Genomic DNA, 19774 nt, shown 5'->3' on the forward strand with positions numbered 1-19774 from the left:
TTCTGCTTTTACTGCGTGTGTCTGTGGCAGTTCTGTGTCCTTTGGCCACCCAGGACCTCACGTACGGGACTGGATTGAATTTAGCCAGGGGGGGTCCAACAAGATTTAGGAAGAGTAAAGATGACATGGTGGATGTGAGCAAAGAGCTACGGTTGGGAGTGCAAATCAAGTTCATTTGAGAAAATCTGCGCTCACATTCAGCACTTGCAATGGGAATGCTGTTGACAGCAACAAGTAACTCCATCAGCTCATCGGGGGTGTCTTTACCATCTGAGTCTCTGTACGTTCTGTAGGCCCGTATGACTGCGCGCGGGTTGGCAATGTTGAAGCGCTGACACAGTGACTCGACCTCAGTCTCTCCATACAGCGCACCTGCGTCCTCGGGCCAGTATTGTGCGTAAAGCACCTTCAACTCCTCAATGAACTTGTTATATCCAGTTTTATCTGGCATCCGGCCTCCTTGAGATAACATACGGTCCTCCAAGTTCTTGGCCACAGTTAGAAAAAACTGCTTGGGGTCGAGTGATCTGTCGCTTGATTTTCCTCCATTCAGCGTGATGCCATGGAAAGAGTTTTCCTCAATTCCCCTTTGGCTCAGTTCAGTGTAGCGACCTGGCCGATCCGACATGGCCTCAAGTACCCTGATTTCCCGACAAATTGACTTGTGTGCTGAAATGATGGTAATGTCTCGTTTTTGAAGCTCGACTGAGAGCTCAGATAATTATTGCAATGCATCGCACATTATGCCTAAATTGTTCACAAACGCATGCGAAGATAAGCGCATAGCAAGCCCACTGTATGTTTGCTTTGTGACACTGTTACGGGAGGGATCTTCTGATGCAGTTTGGAAATGCTTGTAAAGTGCTGGGTAGTTCTTCCACACTGCTTCAACGGTTCTAAAACTTGATGCCACCCATCTAGTGTCTAAAATACGACCTATTTTGCATAGCTGGACATCCAAGCTCTCAGCTGACTCTCTCAGCTCCATTCGATTTTTGTTAGATGTGCTATACAGTGCATATATCTTGTCCATCAATATTTTAAAGTGATTTATAGCACCCATCTCTTTCACTACGTCTGCGACTGCAAGCTCAAGCCTGTGGGCTGAGCAGTGCCACACAGTAATGTTGGGGAACATGGCCTGGAGCCGACTCGCCACTCCGCTTTTACGCCCTAACATAACCGAAGCACCATCACAAGTTACTCCAATGAGGGTCTTAGAGAGAAAATCCTGTGTCAAATGCAGGCGCTCCAGAGCAGACAACAGTTTGTGGACAATACCTTGAGCAGTTAGATCATCTAGCTCTACGAGTTCAGTAAAAATGTTTGTAGGCTTGTCCATATCGGGCAACTGAGCCCTAAGGTATATTATCAAGCAGCTCTTTTTGCTTAAACTGGTTGTACTCATCCAGCATTGCACTGATTTTGGGAGTGCACTGTACAATTTTTCAAACAGTTTTCTTTTCATTTCTTCAGAAATATGTTTCTGTATGTTTACACATGCAACATTGGAATGTAAAATTCTCCCCATATCGAGTCCATTTAATTCTTGGCAATCAATCTCCTGTTCGAAGCCATATGCGGGACGGTGGCGTTTAGCCTCCTTGTACGCCGTGCGAAATACGCGAGCTGTAGTGGCCATCTGTTCAGACTGACTATTAATTATAGACTGTCCTAAAGTGTCCACTTTTGCCTTTTCAAGAATGCTTGCTGCTGCTAGGTGAGCCTTGGCACGGGCATGTTCAAATACTTTTTTTTTTCTGAGTGCGCGTTGCTGTTTTATAATATCTGAAGCAGATGAGGTTACTGTGCATAAAACCCACTCTTTTGCAAGTTTCATCCCCGACGTCTTCTCTGCCCCCAAAGTCCCCACCGCCTTACACGTTGTGCAACCCAAACCTGATTTCCCCCTAAAAAGCCAGGGATAGTAAGTCTGCTTCACTTTTAGCTGAGCTTCTGTCCAAACAGTTGTGCATCCCATCCCTGACCTGTCGCTGGACGTCCCACACTCTTCTACGCTCAATGCGCTCTCCTCTCCTACTGAATCTTCCTGCTGTAAGCCAGCTGATGTCGCGGTTCCGCTCGCCTCTTGCTCCGGCTGTTGTACCGGGCTAGTTGATGCCAGGGTACCCACCCGTTGCTGTTGGTGGTCCACCTGGCTGACGGTAGCTGGCTCCTGTTCCGGCTGGCGGTGAACCTGACCCGCTGCTGCCACGGTGCCAGCCTCCTGCCCGGGCTTGGCTAGCTGTCGGTTAGCTAGCTGGCTAGCTGTTGCGGCGCTAACCTCCTCCTGGTTTTGACCATCAACAAGACCGCTGCAGCTGCCCTCGTCGCTGCTTGTGGAGGCTTTTCTGACTCGTTTTGAAGTGTCTATTACCTCTTCCTTCTTTTTGAAGAAAGACAGTACATTTAACTGTCTTTTTGACATGCTTGCATTGAATCACCGTTTCTTCCTCTCTGCGACGTGCTCCTCATGTGGCGAATTTCAAAAGTGAAAGACGTTTGTCCGTTGGTCCAGCTTTTCAGTGCGTCAACACAGATCTCCGACTCTTTCAAATCTTAATCTTAATAAACGACATGAAATTCTTGGGATCTTTTCTGTAAATTAATATCTGCATATTTTATTTCATTTTAACCATTTTTAATTTTAATTTTTTTGTGAGAGGTACCGGATCTGCCCAAATAGGTGCCGGAACACAGGGTGGCCAAAATGAAGAGGTGCCGGATCCTGTTCCGGCAGGATCCGGCTCAAATTAACCACTGCATTTTTGTCATCGGTCTTTGAAGGTGCTATGTTAAACATTCATAACATGTGATTCAGAGTTAGCTTCCTCAAAATGGCTTACAATGCGAGGAGGGGAAATGTTCAGTGGTATTTATTTGAATGAAAGGTACTTAGGCATGTATGTGTGAAAAAAAAAAGCGTCAACCTTTTCTCGGATTGCTGTTTGCACTTCTGGATCGATGTATATCCGTTGCACAAGATAGTCCTCCCGCGCCCACACAACAAAGTCACACCACTGCATCCCAGTGACAAGAAGTTGACCTTGCAACCACATTCCATTTTTACATATTTGCAGTCGACATAGTTTTGAACATTGGGACATTTGAACTCAACAAGGCCAAATTGGGGGTATTCAGTGGGGTCAAAAACAACTCCATCGGGGGAGGCACGAAGCCAGGAGGTAGCAGGATGAATGACAAGACCGCAGGGTGAGTAGTTTACATTCGCTAATTTAGTGTACTCGACTGCTACTGTGGGATCCATCTCAGAACCTCTTCTCATGTCCGCCGTCTGCCTTGTACCTTTCATGATCCGCTCTGCAAGTGACTGCAGAGCTCTTGCTTCAGACATGACACACCTCTCGAAATCTAGAGGCGGTCACCCTCGGTCTGCGAAGCTGATGCCAATCTGAGCAAGAGCTTTGCTCACGGGTAGCCTCCTCAATTGTGTGTGTCATTTTCATAGTCAAATATAAGCTGGTCGTATGCAGTAGCTCCTATTCAGAACACACAAACACACACTCACATGGCAAGATGTCATATCCCTCTAGAGCAGTGGTTCCCAAACTTTTTCAGCATGAGACCCAAAACAGAAATGTTGTGGTCCTAAGGGACCCAAGCTTAAAAAATGTCATGATTTTCCATAGTATCTACAGTTATAAACAAAGAATGCAACACACCATGAATTTAAATGTAAATGAAAATATTTATTTAATTATAAAAGTGCATCGCAGCAATTAGGTTTCTCACCATAACAACCTTTCCTTTGAGCTTGCCCAGAAAAAAATAAGGATCAAAGCAGAAAGACGAAACATGGGACGTGCAGTCAAGTATATACAGTATACATTTCAATCATACAATTATCAAAAGTGCAATATTAAGTTTGTCGCTAGCTCAAAAACTATGTACACACCATTTTAAACTATTTTAAATGAACAAAGAACAAACATGTTGTAAACAGAAAGGGACAAAACACTAACTGAAGTGCAGTGAAGTGTATTCAGTTAATCACAGGTGAAACCAAATTTAAATGATCAGAAGTGCAACATTAAGTTTGTCACTAGATCAAAAACTATGTACACACATTTTTTAAACACTTTTAAATGAACAGAGCTGTTTTAAAACACTCTGAGAGAAAAAGAAACTCCAACACTTGGCAACTGATTAACTTTTTTTTTGTGGAGGCTGACTTGATAGGATGCCCTCAGTGCCCCTCTGTTCCCTTTGAATGCCTGAAAATAACAGCGAAGATATTATCATTAACATTGCTGGGTTATTGGGTGATTTTTAATACCAGCCGGCGTACGCTGTATACCCAATGTGGACCTGGCAACCTTATTTATAGCGCATTACATTACATGTTACTTGTTAGACGCTTTTATCCAAAGCTACTACATACTCAATACTGTGGGGAATCCCCACGGAGGGATTTTGACAGGGTTGTTTCACAAAAGACCCAAGCGCGCACAGAAGAAATCTGAGAGCAGACATTTCACGAGCGCACAGAAACAGCCTGAGTGCAAGGAGAAGGTTTTAAACTGGAACACAGGAAACCTGTAATCGCAGCAATATATCTGAGTGCAAGCGTACAGTTTGAGCAGAAGCAGAGCAAATGTAAGCGCAAGCAGGCACTATTTGAGTGTGAGGACAGGGTTTGAGGGAAAGAAATACATATTCTGAACGTGAAATCAATAAAGTATGCTTTCAAATTTAAAGACCACGCTCTTGAATAAAGATAGGGAATAACCCCCATATGTATTCCTATGTGCATCACACTGCAGCAGTCACGTCCGTGCGGCTGATACTTTCTCTCGCTTTCCTTCTCATGTCACTTTCCCTCTAATCTTCCTTTGGTTATTGTTTTTGAAACACCGCTCTGTGCCGCTGCAGAATGTAGTGGACTCGCGGGAGCGAGTAGAGGACGCGCGAGAGCGCGCAGCTGGCGGTCCGCTCCGGGGCTCAGTCTGCATTTCATCCAATTTTGCATTAACGAAACAATTTCACAACAGACCCTGACAAACTCACAAAAAACAAAACAAATGATTAAAATAAGTGACTTACTTTTCCGTCGTCAAAACACTGCTTCTTGAAAGACTCTTCTTTGCAGATGAAAAAATCCTTCGATTTGTCCCGATGCAGAGGATGTTTTGTTTGGAGATGCAGGTCCAATTTATTCATATTCAAGCTTTCGTTACTGAGCACCTCTCCACATAAAACACACTGAGGCCGCTCCTCTCCATTTCTAACAGCTTTTGTGAAGCCAACGTTTAAAAACTCCTCTTTGTATCATCTTTTTGCCATCATGTAGGCTACCATCGGGATTAATCAACAGACAATAAACGGACAGCGCGAAAACTTTCACGGGGGACGCCTCAGAGCTGATACAAATACAATCTTTTATTTTTAGTTTATTTGTATTTAGAAAATTAAATCATTCAATATACAATGCTATATTGCATAATTTCATTTTCAAAATAAAAAATAAAATACAAAAATTATAAAAAAAACAATCTGCAACACAGCCATCAGCTCTGACGCTGCGTGTGTGTAGCAATGCATTAAACTGGCGACCCAATCAAAAATGGGTCGCGACCCTGAGTTTGGGAAAGGCTGCTCTAGAGGCAAGTGTGGTGTTGGTGCTGCACCATTGTGAAGAACGATGTAACGAGATTTCAAAGCAGGCATCTGATACGACAGAACACTGCCCTCCTGCACCATCCCGAAGGCACTTTCCACAAGGGGCTTGTCGGCTCTCATGTTCATTGTAGTCACAAGTGGCCTGTCCTCAATACTGAATTTTTCATAGACCTCCGTTACTCTGAACATGCAAGGATCGGGTAATGGATCCACCATGCCTCTGTAGAATCCACTTCTGCAAAGAGATGAAAATACAATACAGCCCATTAACATTTGACAGTAAAGGTAAGAATACAGTATCAGAATCCCATTTTGCATTGGTAACACAGGAAAAATTACCTCACTCCAGTCGTGACCATCCTATTAGGTACAGGTTTGGTGAAGAACATGGAGTTGATGTGTCCTGGCTTCACACCCTAACAGAGAGCACATTAGCATCGTGTGGAGTCACTTTAAATGTAAACAGTCAAACAAGAATACTTTAAAACCTCAATTAAATTATCATTGTACGTGGCTTGTGCCATTGCTGTTCCGACTCTGTGCAGCTATGGACAGGGGCACGACTGGTATGTTCAGTTGACTATAATAAGCTGTTTGGTAAAGCAGTGCCACAGTGTGATTGCACAAAACAGTGCCTGCAACACAGGAGCACTGGTTGTGCGTTAACACCACCGGCGAGGAATCACAAAGCTTTATCTAAGAAAGAAAGAAAAAATACTGATTAAAAATACAACCTCTTCTATAAAAAAGAAAAGAGCCAGGAGGTTAACATTTGTAGAAACATCTTATTGATACTGAACGATGATCCTAGTAATAGTAATAACAATAATAAATTATAATACATTTTATCCACAGAGCGCCTTTCAAGGTAGTTAAAGACACTTTATATACACAGGGTAAAATTAAGTAAAAGTTTAGCTTTCAGAATTCTTAGCATTACCTTCTCTCCATTCTTATCACATTTCCATCTCATCATTATCAATATATAACTGATTATCTGACCAATCAATTAAGTTATGATAAAGCAGGGAGGCATTGGAAACATTTCTTTAACGAGTGAATAACTGAACTGAACCCCACTGAACAACGTTTTTTTCTCCCTGCCTACACTCAAACTGTGCGGTGTCTCACTCTTTCTCATTGACCGGTAGTACAAGGCTCTCACGCTGACCTGACCTGTCAGAATGTCTTTTTAGATGTGACTTTAGAGTAGAGGGGAATTATTGAAACGGGATGTACAGTGTTCCGCGGCATCCGCCACTGCGAAAATGTGGGGCAGGGCTGTAAAGTGGGGGGCCCAAAAAAAAAAAAAAAATGTGTTCAATAAAGTGAACATATTAATCAATTATATATATATATTAGGGCTTTCAAGTTAACGCGTTAATACAAATAATAAAATTAATGCCACTAATTATTTTAACGCGATTAACACATTTTTTGTCCTCGGCCGCCCCGTAGTTTCAGAGCGCATCGAGTTTAAAATACCATCTATACAGTCCAAGCACACTGCTGATGCCGACAGCCCCGCTCCTGCCGCCCGCTTGCAGCAGACCACGCTTGAAAGTGTGCGGAGGAGACGCCTGGACACGTCTACGAGCAGCAAACTTTCAACAAAGATCGCTATATGGGTGGCGACAGCTTGCAGGCCAATTAACATTGTGGAGGACAGTGGCGGCGCTAGGGTATGGCTGGGGTAGGCTACAGCCATACCAAGAAATGGTTTTGCCCCACCATGGACTGGCCAACATGGACTCAGCCGACTCAGAAAGATTTAAAGCGGATGTCGAGGGACAGAGAGCAGAGCTTGCTCACCATGCTGCACAGCTGGTCTCCATTAACAGAGGAGTTGGTAACCTCACTGATCGCCAAGCAGAATTCCAGGAGGCTGTAACTAATCAAGTTAATCACCTGGCGGTTCAAGTGCAAAGAGTTCTTGCCCAACTCGAAGCTGGATTATCTACACGGTCTCCTACTATGCCGAGCCAATCCGTTGCATCCGCTGGTTCTGCTGCTGCTGCTGCAGACCACATTCCCCCTTCTGGAACGTCGCTTCGCCTTGCATCTCTAGAGAAGTTTTCCGGGGACTCTGGGGACTGTCGCCCCTTTCTGGTACAGTGTGAACTGCATTTCGCCCATAACCCCTCTGCCTTTATTTCAGACCAAGCTAGAGTAACCTTTATGCTGTCCTATTTAACCGGCCGAGCTGCCGCCTGGGCTACGGTCCTCTAATTCTCCAGTGTGCCAGTCATTGAACATGTTCTCAGAGACTCTAAGGCGTGTTTTTGATCACTCTTCACTAGCCAGAGAGGCCAGCCGAGTGTTAATGCAGATTAAACAGGGACCCAGAAGAATGGCAGATTATGTGATACAATTTTGCACTTTAGCAGCAGATGGCGGGTGGAACACCCCAGCCCTTATTGATGCCTTTATGAATGGCCTAAAGGATTCTATTAAGGACCAATTATCAACCCTGGAGCTACCAACACATCTTGACTCAATCCTTGCAATGTCAACCCGCATTGATATAAGACTTAATGAAAGGAACAGTGAAAGGTTAAGAACCAGTGTATAACAATACACCCCTGACAACATCATCCGAGGAACCAATGCAGCTGGGCGGAGCCAGGATCACAGCAGAGGAACGACAGCGCCGTTTTCGTGAAGGACGCTGCTTCTACTGTGGACAACATGGCCATACTGCATCCTCCTGACCATTAAAAGGACAGGCTCATCGGCGCGACAGAGGGCGCTGGTGAGCCGATTTTCTGCAGCTGACTTTCCTCCACGATCATTGACCAAGGTAAAATTACAGTTACCTGACCACACCATGACTCAGGGGATACTAGTGGATTCAGGGGCGGACGAAAGTCTGATGGACTGGGGTCTTGCTAAAAGACTGGGCATTACAACTGTTCCTTTGACTTCCCCTGTAGATGCCAGTGCCTTAGATGGCAAGCTGTTATTCAGAGTAACCCATATAACTGAACCCGTTCAAGTAACTATAAATGACATTCACACAGAAAAATTAAGATTCCACTTATTTGACTCTGCACTTCACCCTATAGTCTTGGGACTCCCATGGCTCCTCAGACACAATCCGAATATTGACTGGTGGTCGGGAAACATTAAGAACTGGGCTCCTGATTGTAAAGTTACCTGCTTAGCCTCCCCTAGGAACTCCAGACAGTCTGTTAATCAGACAGACAAACCCAATAGAGTTACCACTGACATCAAGTGCCTACATGTTATCTGGACTTAAAAGAGGTTTTTGACAAGACTAAGGCTACATGGCTACGACCTCATCGACCTTATGACTGCCCTATTGAGCTTTTGCCTGGAGCTCCGATCCCTAGAGGTCGGCTTTACTCCATCTCTGCACCAGAAAGAGGGGCCATGAAGACGTATATTGACTCTTCCCTTAAGTCTGGACTCATTAGACCGTCGTCATCACCTGCGGCTGCAGGCTTTTTCTTTGTGGGCAAGAAAGATGGTTCTCTCCGTCCATGCATAGACTAGAGTCCACTAATTGGAATAACTGTCAAGAATAAATACCCCCTTCCACTAATGTCTTCAGCGTTTGAACTGTTGCAGGATGCCCAAGTATTCACCAAACTGGACCTCAGAAACGCCTATCATCTCGTCAGAATTCGGGAGGGGGATGAGTGGAAGACAGGGTTCAACACTCCGAGTGGCCACTACAAATATCTTTTAATGTCTTTTGGTTTATGCAATGCTCCAGGTGTTTTTCAGGGTATGATCAATGATGTGTTGAGGGACTTTCTCAACAAGTTTGTCTTCATCTACCTTGACGACATCTTAATTTTCTCACCGGATGAGGATACTCACATTCAACATGTTCGCCAAGTACTCCAGAAACTGTTGGAGAACCAACTGTACTGCAAAGCTGAGAAATGTGAGTTTCATGCCAAGACGGTCTCCTTCCTGGGTTATATCATCACTGCAAACCATGTTCAGATGGATCCATTAAAGGTTAGTGCTGTGGAAAATTGGCCAACTCCCACAAACAGGAAACAGATCCAACAATTTTTAGGCTTTGCCAACTTCTGCAGAAGGTTCATAAGAAACTTTAGTGCCTTCACAGCGCCATTACATGCACTAACCTCTTCCCATGTTGCGTTTAAGTGGAACACTGAGGCGGAGAAAACCTTTCAAAGACTCAAGACGCTGTTCACAACCGCTCCAATCCTCACAGTGCCTGACCCGCAGAGACAATTCATTGTGGAGGTGGATGCCTCGAACAAAGGCGTCGGAGCGGTGCTCTCCCAAAGGTCTGCTCAGGACAACAAGCTCATCCTTGTGCGTTCTTGTCACGTAAGTTGACAGACGCAGAGAGGAACTACGATGTGGGGAACAAGGAACTTTTGGCAGTAAAGATAGCCTTAGAAGACTGGCATCATTGGTTAGAGGGGGCGGAACAACCACTCCTAGTATGGACTGATCACAAGAACCTGGAATTCATTAGAAAATCCAAAAGACTAAACCCACGCCAGGTTAGATGGTCATAGTTTTTTAGTCGCTTTAACTTCACTTTGTCATACAGACCAGGCTCTCAAAATGTGAAACCAGATGCTTTGTCACGCATGTACGATCCTGAACCTGCTGCCAAAAAACCTGAAAGCATCCCTCCACTTCATTGTGTGGTTGGGGCAGTTTCATGGCAAATATAATCTGTGGTGAAGCAAGCACATGGTGAGAGCCCGGCCCCTAGTGGTTTCCCGCAAAATAGGTAGTTTGTACCTGTTTCAATTCGCTCACAGGTAAGTCACTGGGCTCACACGTCTTTGCTCACCTGTCATCCGGGGGTTAAACGCACAATCTTTATGATAAAGCAACGTTTCTGTTGGCCGGCTATGGAGAAACAGGTGGCAGAGTATGTGGCAGCCTGCACCGTTTGTGATAGAAACAAGACCTCCAAACAAGCTCAGATGGGTCCGCTGCAGCCTCTTCCTGTTCCACACCGTCCATGGTCACACCTCTCCATGGACTTCGTTACTGGATTACCCGTGTCCGAAGGAAACACCACCATCCTGACGGTGGTGGACAGATTCCGTAAGATGGCACATTTCATTGCATTACCCAAGCTCCCCTCTGCCAAAGAAATGGCAGAGGTAATGTTACATGAAGTTTTCTGCATTCATGGTTTTCCCAGGGACATCGTATCGGACCGAGTCCCCCAGTTCATCTCAGGTTTTTGGAAGGAGTTCTGCCATCTCCTTGGTGCCACCGTCAGATTGTCTTCGGGTTACCACCCACAGACCAATGGCCAATCAGAGCGCATCAACCAGGAGCTGGAGAACTGTTTGCGGTGTCTCGTGTCCCAGAACCAGGCATCGTGGAGCAAGCACCTGGTGTGGGTCGAGTATGCTCACAACACACTTCCCACCGCCGCTACTAGACTTACTCCTTTCCAGTTTGTTTATGGTTACCAGCCACCCTTGTTCCCTGCCAATGAAGGTGAGGTCACGGTCCCGTCGGCACAGGCCATGGTCCATCGGTGCCGCCGGATCTGGGCAGGTGCTCGTCGTGCTCTCCTGCACAGTGCCAGCCAGATGAAGAAGGTGGTGGATCGGCATCGCAGACCTGCTCCATCCTATAGGCCTGGACAAAGCGTATGGCTGACTACCAAAGACTTATCCCTTCATGTCATGTCCAGAAAGCTAGCCCCAAGTTTTGTGGGTCCTTTCCAGGTTTCTAAGGTGATTAAACCAGTGTCTGTGCGCTTACGTCTACCCAGGTCGCTCAAGGTCCATCCGACATTTCATGTGGGCAAGTTCAAGCCTGTAAGAGAGAGTCTAAGCCTCTAAGCCCCCACCGCCTCCCTGGATGGTTGATGGTGGTCCTGTCTACACTGTTAAAAAACTGCTTGGAGTCCGTAACCGTGGTCGAGGGAAACAATTCCTTCTGGATTGGGATGGTTACGTTCCCGAAGAAAGACAATGGGTCCCAGGAAGCTTCATTGTAGATCGGAGTTTGATCACTGACTTCTATCAGGATCATCCAGGAGTTTCTGGGACTTTCGGAGCAGTCCCTAGAGGGGGGAGTACTGTGGTGTCTCGTCAATTGTGTTAGTTGTGTTTGTTTTATGTCTCTCATTTCATGTTTAGTCAGGTATTTAATTCCAAGTCTAGTCAGGTTTCTATGTAGAGTCAGGTTTTCATCTTACTTCACGTCTTGTCTGTCTATTTTATGTCTGTCATCTCTAGTCAAGCCCCCATGTTTCATGTCATGTCTCGTTTTCACATTTCATGTTTTATTTTGTACTTACCTCTTGTCTTTCTTTTCAGGCCCTGTTACTTCCTCACTTTGGGTGTTTTTCCGCCATCGTCAGCATCTGCCCCGCCCCTGATTGTTTCCACCTGTTCCCAATTCCCTCTTGTTTAAATAGTCCTTGTCTCCCTTTGTCTTGTGCCAGTTCGTCTTGTTTCAGTGTGCTTCTATGTCCAGAGACCCAGCGTGATACCAGAGAGGAGAGTTACCAGAGAGGAGAGTTCTGTTTGTTTGAAATCAAGATTTTTGTTTTGTCCTCACAAGAGTGATTTTTTTTGTTTTATTTTTCTCATTAAAATATGAGTCGTCGCATTTGAGTCCAGTATTTTTGTACCCCTGTTCTAACAGACTGCATTTGTGAATTGCCTTCCAGAGCCACCACTATGTCGAAAATACAAAACTTGTATGAAGTCCAAAAAAAACGAAAGTAGAGGAGGATTTAAGAAAGACTCACCGGAGACTATTGGACTTCACTCAGTAATGACAGTTACCTCGGGGTCACAGCGCATTATTTTAACCCACAGTGGGAACTTCAGTCTCATGCCTTGAGCGGCATTTCACCGACAACTGCGCCCACACACACACACACACACACACACACACACACACACACACACACACACACACACACACACACACACACACACACACACACACACACACACACACACACACACACACACACAAATATATCCCTCTAAGGTACATTTAGAACAGATAAAAAATGTGCGATTAATTTGCGATTAACTATGGACAATCATGCGATTAATCGCGATTAAATATTTTAATCGACTGACAGCCCTAATATATATAAATATATAATTTATTATGATTTATATATAAATATATATATATAAAAAAATGTGGCCCCCGAAAGTGTCTCTTGGATTAATTTTGGCCCTTGGACAAATGTAGTTGGTGACCCCTGATCTAAAGTAACTGACACAGTGTGTGAGTGTGTGTGTGGGTAGTCGCCTACTTTATGGGGACAAAATGGAGGTCCCCAATGAGGGGAATCATTACATTTAGGGTGAAGACTTGGTTAGGGTTAGGTTGTGGAAGAGCGTAGGGCTTCGGAGGAGCCCTGCGTGGTGCACTGGCTCTCGGTCATAGGGTAAGGGTTAGGGTTAGGCATGTGTTGGTTATGGTTAAGGTTAGGATAAGTCTCCAGGAAATGCATGTAAGTCAATGTAATGTCCCCTGAAGTGAGTGAGTGTGTGTGTGTGTTTGTGTGTGCGTTTCAGGTTCTCTTTGAGCCTAAAGTAAGAGTAAGTAGCGTAGTGACATGATTGCTTTCAGTGGGATTGTGAGGTCAACTGTAATCTGACAGCTCCTGTCATCTGCTGGTTGTCATGACAATGGCAAATCTGATAAAGAAAGCTTGGCTGCTATTATTGGACATATTTATGGACTGTTTACATATTTGCCAATGTAAATGTTTTTTGGGGGATTAACCCTGACCTAAGCCTAAAGGGTGGTGGTAACTTTGGAAAAAGAACGTCAGTGCTGTCAGGCACAACAGTCAACTCGTGTCGGTAAGATTTAACAAGAACATTACTTTGGCAGATCATCTATGGATACATTGCAGCAGGTGTTTATGGTTTGTTTTTGATGGTTTTGTTGGCCTTCAAATACAGTTAACTGAGGCTTTGACCATCAAAGAGTAGTTTAACCAAATACAATGTTTTATTTAGTCAATTATGTTTACGGTCAAACTATAAACTGACCCTGTACCCATTTTATAGTCTACCTTTTTTCCAAAGGAAACCCAACAACACCACTGTAAAAATCTGAAGAAAACAATATATTTATATGAATGTTCCTTAGGACACCTCACCCCTGTATCATGGCAGACATCGCATTTAAAACTATGATCAACTGTCATCCGTATGGACGTGTTTCTACAGAAGCAAATAAAGGAAAAACCAAACTCGGGACATATGGGGCCTTTCAAATGTTCATGATGATAACCCATGTGAATTTGGTGGTGCTAATGCACCTCAAGGGCTTAGCTATTTAGACACGCTTGAAAATAGGTGGATGGGTATTCAGTTTGTTGCAATCTTCAACACTACCACTAGAGGCCACTAAATCACACATTCTGGATCTTTAAGTTAGCGTTTCTCAAAGTGTGGGGCGCGCCCTACTGGTGGGGCACAGAGATGTGATGTGATGGACGGAATGGACGCGATGAACGGGAGTTTTTTTGTTTTTTATAAATTTTTTGGACCTCAGGCCGGAATTGAACCTTGGTCCTCGCGGGCGTTAGTGGACTGTTACAGCCGGAGACTTGCAACGGCGGTGGACTTTCACAGCGCCGGATCCGCCGGAGCCTCGCAACGTCTGGTGTTTGCGGTGGCGGGTGCGGGTACCGGTGCAGCGGCGCTGTGAAAGTCCATGGTCCACCTTTGTCAGAGCCAGCGGCCCACCAAAGGCAGCGGCCCACCGGGAAAAGTCCCGAATCTCCCGATGGCCAATCCGAGCCTGCTCACACACACACAACTGAAACCAAAATCATTTACAGCGTTGCAGTGGGGAAGAAAAGCAATGTGGAGTGGCACCTCACCACTTCACAAGGAGTTTAACCGTGACACTTTTCGAAATCCCGTTTGCGTCCCCCCACTTTACAAATAGGCCTATGTTTATTATAATTTTTTAATGCAAGCCGTCATCGCCACGGAGGAGAACACAGCCTCTGTGAGCGAGTGAGACATAGAGAGAGAGAGCGAGAGGTAGAGAGAGCACACATTTATCTATTTAATATAGCCTAGGTGTAAAAAATAAAGTCAGAAATCATTCCAATGTGTGCTATAGGATAGTAAAAAAAAAAAAAAAGTTGAAAAGGGGAGTGATTAGTAAAATTTGCATAAATAAAAAGAAAGAATGCTAACTAGGTAACATGAGATAAGAATAAACAAGTTTAAATTATTTGTTATTGGTTTTGATCATATTCTAAAGATGTTTGGATTATTGAAAAGTATACAGCTCCCTTTCAGTGTGTTGAGAGCTGTATCCGTAAATTCATATTTTGCTCAAAGTGCACCAGGTTGAGGCATTTCACTTCAACATTAAAAAAAAAATCTTCCCGGGGGTGCATACCCCCGGGGCCCCCTAGAAGAGGTGAGGTCCACCCCCAAATAAAGCAGGTTAAAATAATTAAATTGCATACATTTTCTTTTAGTAAACATTGAAAACGGGTCCCACAGACCCAAACAGCACACAAAGGTTAAAGGTAAGCATATAATAATGTTCAAATGTGCTAAATATATACAGTGCAAAAAAACTAAAAAAAGAGGAGTAAAAGTAACTCACGACTTGTTTTATTTTTTGAAAGTAGCTCTCAACCTAAAAAAGGTTGGAGACCCCTGTTGTAGAAAGATACATTTGACAATGTTAAGCTTGGCCTACCATTTTATTGGAGCGATGAGGAACAGGTGGGGCTTGAAAAGGCCCACCTGTTCAAAGTGGGGAATGACAGAAAAAGTTTGAGAACCACTGCTTTAAGTCAATATCACTTTAAAGGTCCCATGTCATGCTTATCCAGTTATTACCCGTCCCCTTGTGTGTTATGAAGGTTTTTATGCATGTAAACGGTCTGCAGAGTCAAAAACCCTCAAAGTACACCATGTATGAGAAATCTAAAACGAGGCGTTTTGGGGAGGTCTTTTCTGTGTTAGAAAATACCTCCCCAAAACGCCTCGTTGGAGATTTCTCATTTTCTTCCTGGTTACGTGGGAATACCCAGAGGCCACACCCTCTGCCAGCATTTCACGAAACAAAGCTTCTCAAACATTTCAGCGATTCATGCCGGATATGTACAGCGTAGTTCACTGGAGAACGATGCTGTTCCTACTTTGTTTGGGACAGCGGGAGATTTGGGTACACAACCTGTAAGTATTCATTGTTGTTTGTGTATTTATAATGTTTAAAACAAACAAGGTATCTACCACGACTGTTTAAATGGGTAAACGTTTTTCGGGCTACTAAGTTGGGATCGCGGAGAAATGCTCTCCGCAGACCCATTCTCACAACGTTATAAACCTTTTTCTTACTCAATATCAAGCAACACTTATTGTTTTTACTTCGGCTGTGAGTGTTTGTGTGTGCTCAGGATGAGTTTTGCTTGTTCTCGCTGTATCGCCGAGAGGCTCGTTGCTGCCTCTCAACGTCCCGACCAATCAGAGCACACTGGGCTCACAGGGAGGGGGAGGGGGGGGGGGGGGGGGGGGGCGGGGGGCAGGTGCTCCAACAAACCGTTTAGGACAGAGAGTGAATACCGGTCAATACACATACTTTACAGAGATGCTGTATGAGAAACCAATGTGATTTTGGAAAATTGCACAGTATAAATCTATTCTAGAATACCACATCAATGGAATTATGGTCAGTAGAAATGGGCATGACATGGGACCTTTAAGGAATTGCGGAATGCTCAATAACATTACGAAATATCACTTTGTCATTCTCATTTCGATCTACAAAAAAGAATGAAATAATTTAATAAGTATTCTAACACATAAACATTCACATTTTCCTTGTTTGATGATACACAGTACACACAAGTTCTAGTGAGAAATGTGATTAGGGTTGTTGGGTGCTAATAACGTTCTCTAAACAGCGATAGTGCTTTATGCTATATTAGACTACTTCAAGTTTAAAGCTTTTGTTGGTGATTGTTTGTTTTGTTTCTAAATAAAAATATCCCAGAAAATCCTTATTTAAATACTTAAATATTTCCAACAGGGGAATCAAAGTGCCACCTCGTTCCTTAGACAGCGGATATGATGCTCAATTTTTTTCCAGTCAGCAAAAGGTAAGTTCTATTAAAAGCTCTTGCTCAGTGACCCTTCACACATTGGCGGTCTGCTGAACACCCAAAACATAGAAGGGAAAGTACTTGTCTTAAGGAGGAAAGCACAACACAGAAGGTATGTTGTGCTTGAGTGCCACGCCACTGGAACAGAGGACTTTGATTCTAAAAATACCTGCCTCCCACCACACTCCCAACATGCAAGGGTCTCTCCACTGAAAGACCTAACAACTTGATGGTAATTACCGCAAATTGCTCTTATTTTCTCTAAGTCTTCATAATTTCCAGTCAACTTGTAATTCATCAGTTTGTGTGTGTTTGCATCGAGTAAGCCAGCGGAGGAAATGGGTAACGCCCTGCTGCTATTTAAAGCCGCAACTATTCCAGGTAGGCCCTAAAACTTGAACATGCCAAACATTTACCAAAAGTCTTGGCCTGACACCTGTGACCAAGTCATGTGAAAGCAATTAGTGAAAACTAAACACAGACATTTCACCTGTAAGTGAGGCCACCCAAATCCATCAGTTATACAGCACTAAGCAGTAAAACCATTCCAAGACGATTACAATTCACTCAAGAGTAAATGCAGTTGTTTTTTTAACTTCAATTACATTAGTGAACGATATAGGCGCAGCAATGTAAACCCTGCATGTGTGTGCTCAGTGTTCACAGACCATATGGGTCTAACAGTCATAGATTGTGGCTCAGGCTGTGGTTGTTAAAACTACTATATTTTATAACATAATTGTCACATCTCACATTGTCCTTTCCAGCAACAGTGTAATGGATGCGTGTGACAGTGGTTTGACCCCATCCAGGTGGTTTGCATTTGGAGGAGGATCTATTTATAGGCCAGTTAAATACGAGCCAGGTGTTGTCCAACAGCCCGGGCAAAGCTGGCCCGCTCTCCAGTGTCATGAGAAGCATGCTGAGAATACACAAGCAAGACATGGACAGCTGGTGAAAAAAAACTTTGCGTGAAGAGTTCGGGAAGCCATGAGCTAAGCTACTAAACACATTTTGAAAATGGCTTGAATGTACAAAAGGAGTGCCACAACATTTCAGTGCACATGGAGAATACATTTTATACTAATGCCAGAAAAAACAGATATAAATTATAACTACAGTGTTTAAGAAGATTAAACGTGAATAAGATATCAGAGTAGTTGTCACGGTCTGTCTGTGTTGTGTTTTGTCTGTCTCTGGTTTCCTGTTTTATTTTGAAAAGTGTTCACCCCCTGTCTTGTCTGTTGATTCCTGTCTCTGGCCGTTTCTCAATCGTGAGGATACTGGCTTGGTAATCGCATACTTCCAAGTCACTTCCTTCAGAAACGAAGCAAGTATACTTCCAAGCCATGGCTTCGGAAAACAAAGACGAATGGAACAGGCTAACAAGTGTGCCACTCTCTCTAACGGTTTCAACATAAACTGTACCAAAAATAAATACCTCACGATGTCTATCTAATTATGAACTTGCTTTACTTTCACGGAACACATTTTTGGTGATAACACATGCAACAAAGTAACATATTTACAAACATGTTCTAGGCCACTGCATACTTACATTTAAATGTGTGCTGTGCTGCGTCGGTTCAGCCATTCTCCGCAAGGGTTTTTGACGTGGCCTCGGTGGAATTCCAAGTATGCTGGAGATTGGAACAGTCCTTTGGCGGCACTCAATGACGTAGTATCCTTGAAATATTGGCTTGGAAGCCAGTTTCCTCGCGATTGAGAAACGGCCTCAGTGTTTGCCCTCTTGTGTCTGATTGTCTGATTGTGTTCACCTGTTACCCTTGTGTTTCTGCCTCCCCTGCCCAGCTGTGTCTTGTCCTGTGATTACCCTTCTTTGTAATTAGTCTTGTCTTCCCCTGTGCTCCATGTTGGTTCATTGTTTGTCTTTCCTGTCTCCCTCCATGTGGATCACAGTTAGTTCTTGTGTTGTTGTTTCCTTGTGCTACGTTTCGATTCATGCCATTTTGTTTAAATAAAGCTCGCTTTTGTTTCTAGACCTTTTTACCTTTTTGTTGTAGTCTGCTTTTGGGTCCTACCTTTTCCCAAATCCTGACCGTAGTTTTGCAATTTAAATGAACAGCATCTGACAAAGAAGACCAAACATGCTCTTCATCTTCACACTTTTTGCTAATGCTTTCATCCAAAAGCGATGAGATACAATTTAAAACCGTAGATATGTCTAAGGGAGCAGTTTTGGGGTACCTTACCTTTTGAGTACCTTACCCAAGGATACTTCGACATGTTGACGGCAGGGGCTAGGGATCAAACCGCGGACCTTCTGATTGTCAGACACCCATTTACCGCCTCAGCCACATCATTAGTGATTTTATAATAATCTGCCTTTCATGAATTGTTTGACCATGTGGAAAACATCATATTGTTTCTTTCTTGCAGGGAGTGCATACCGGTCTCATGTCAACATGGAAAATATAAAGCTACAGCAATAGGATGGGGAACTTAGCCAGCTAACCTGACTCAAACTGAAAACAACAAGGTCCACCACAGTAAAAATCACTATGACATAGATAGGCAAAAGGGCCTTTCATAGTCACCAATCACAACAGAGCCGGTCAGCTAACCAATCAGAGCAGACTGGGCCCTGGTTTCAGACAGAGGGTGAAAAGAGGTGCTGCAGCACAGGCAATGTGAGAAAAATAAAGAGCTTTTTGAACATTAAAGCATTGAAACATGTCTCAGGAGAGGCACAACATACAACTATGAACCTGAAAATTAGCAGAATAGGTCCTCTATAAACCATCTATTAAAAAACACAAATGCTGTATACAGTAGGCCAGGTCTATTCAATCTGTTTAGAAGGTGCAACACAACAGTGTAAACAAAAAAACAGGCTTGTGTGCTTAGTATAGTAATACACAACAAATATAAAGCATGCAAGCATAACAATGTTGAATTTCTATTAGACCTTAAGGATCATTGATTAAATTAAAACCAGCTTCCAGCAAAGAAAGTTCAAATGGAGCACTCTGATAAAGATTTCTTATATGCAAAAGCCATCTTTATATT

Source organism: Notothenia rossii (genome assembly GCF_949606895.1).
Source record: "Notothenia rossii genome assembly, chromosome: 2".
Taxonomy (NCBI): domain Eukaryota; kingdom Metazoa; phylum Chordata; class Actinopteri; order Perciformes; family Nototheniidae; genus Notothenia; species Notothenia rossii.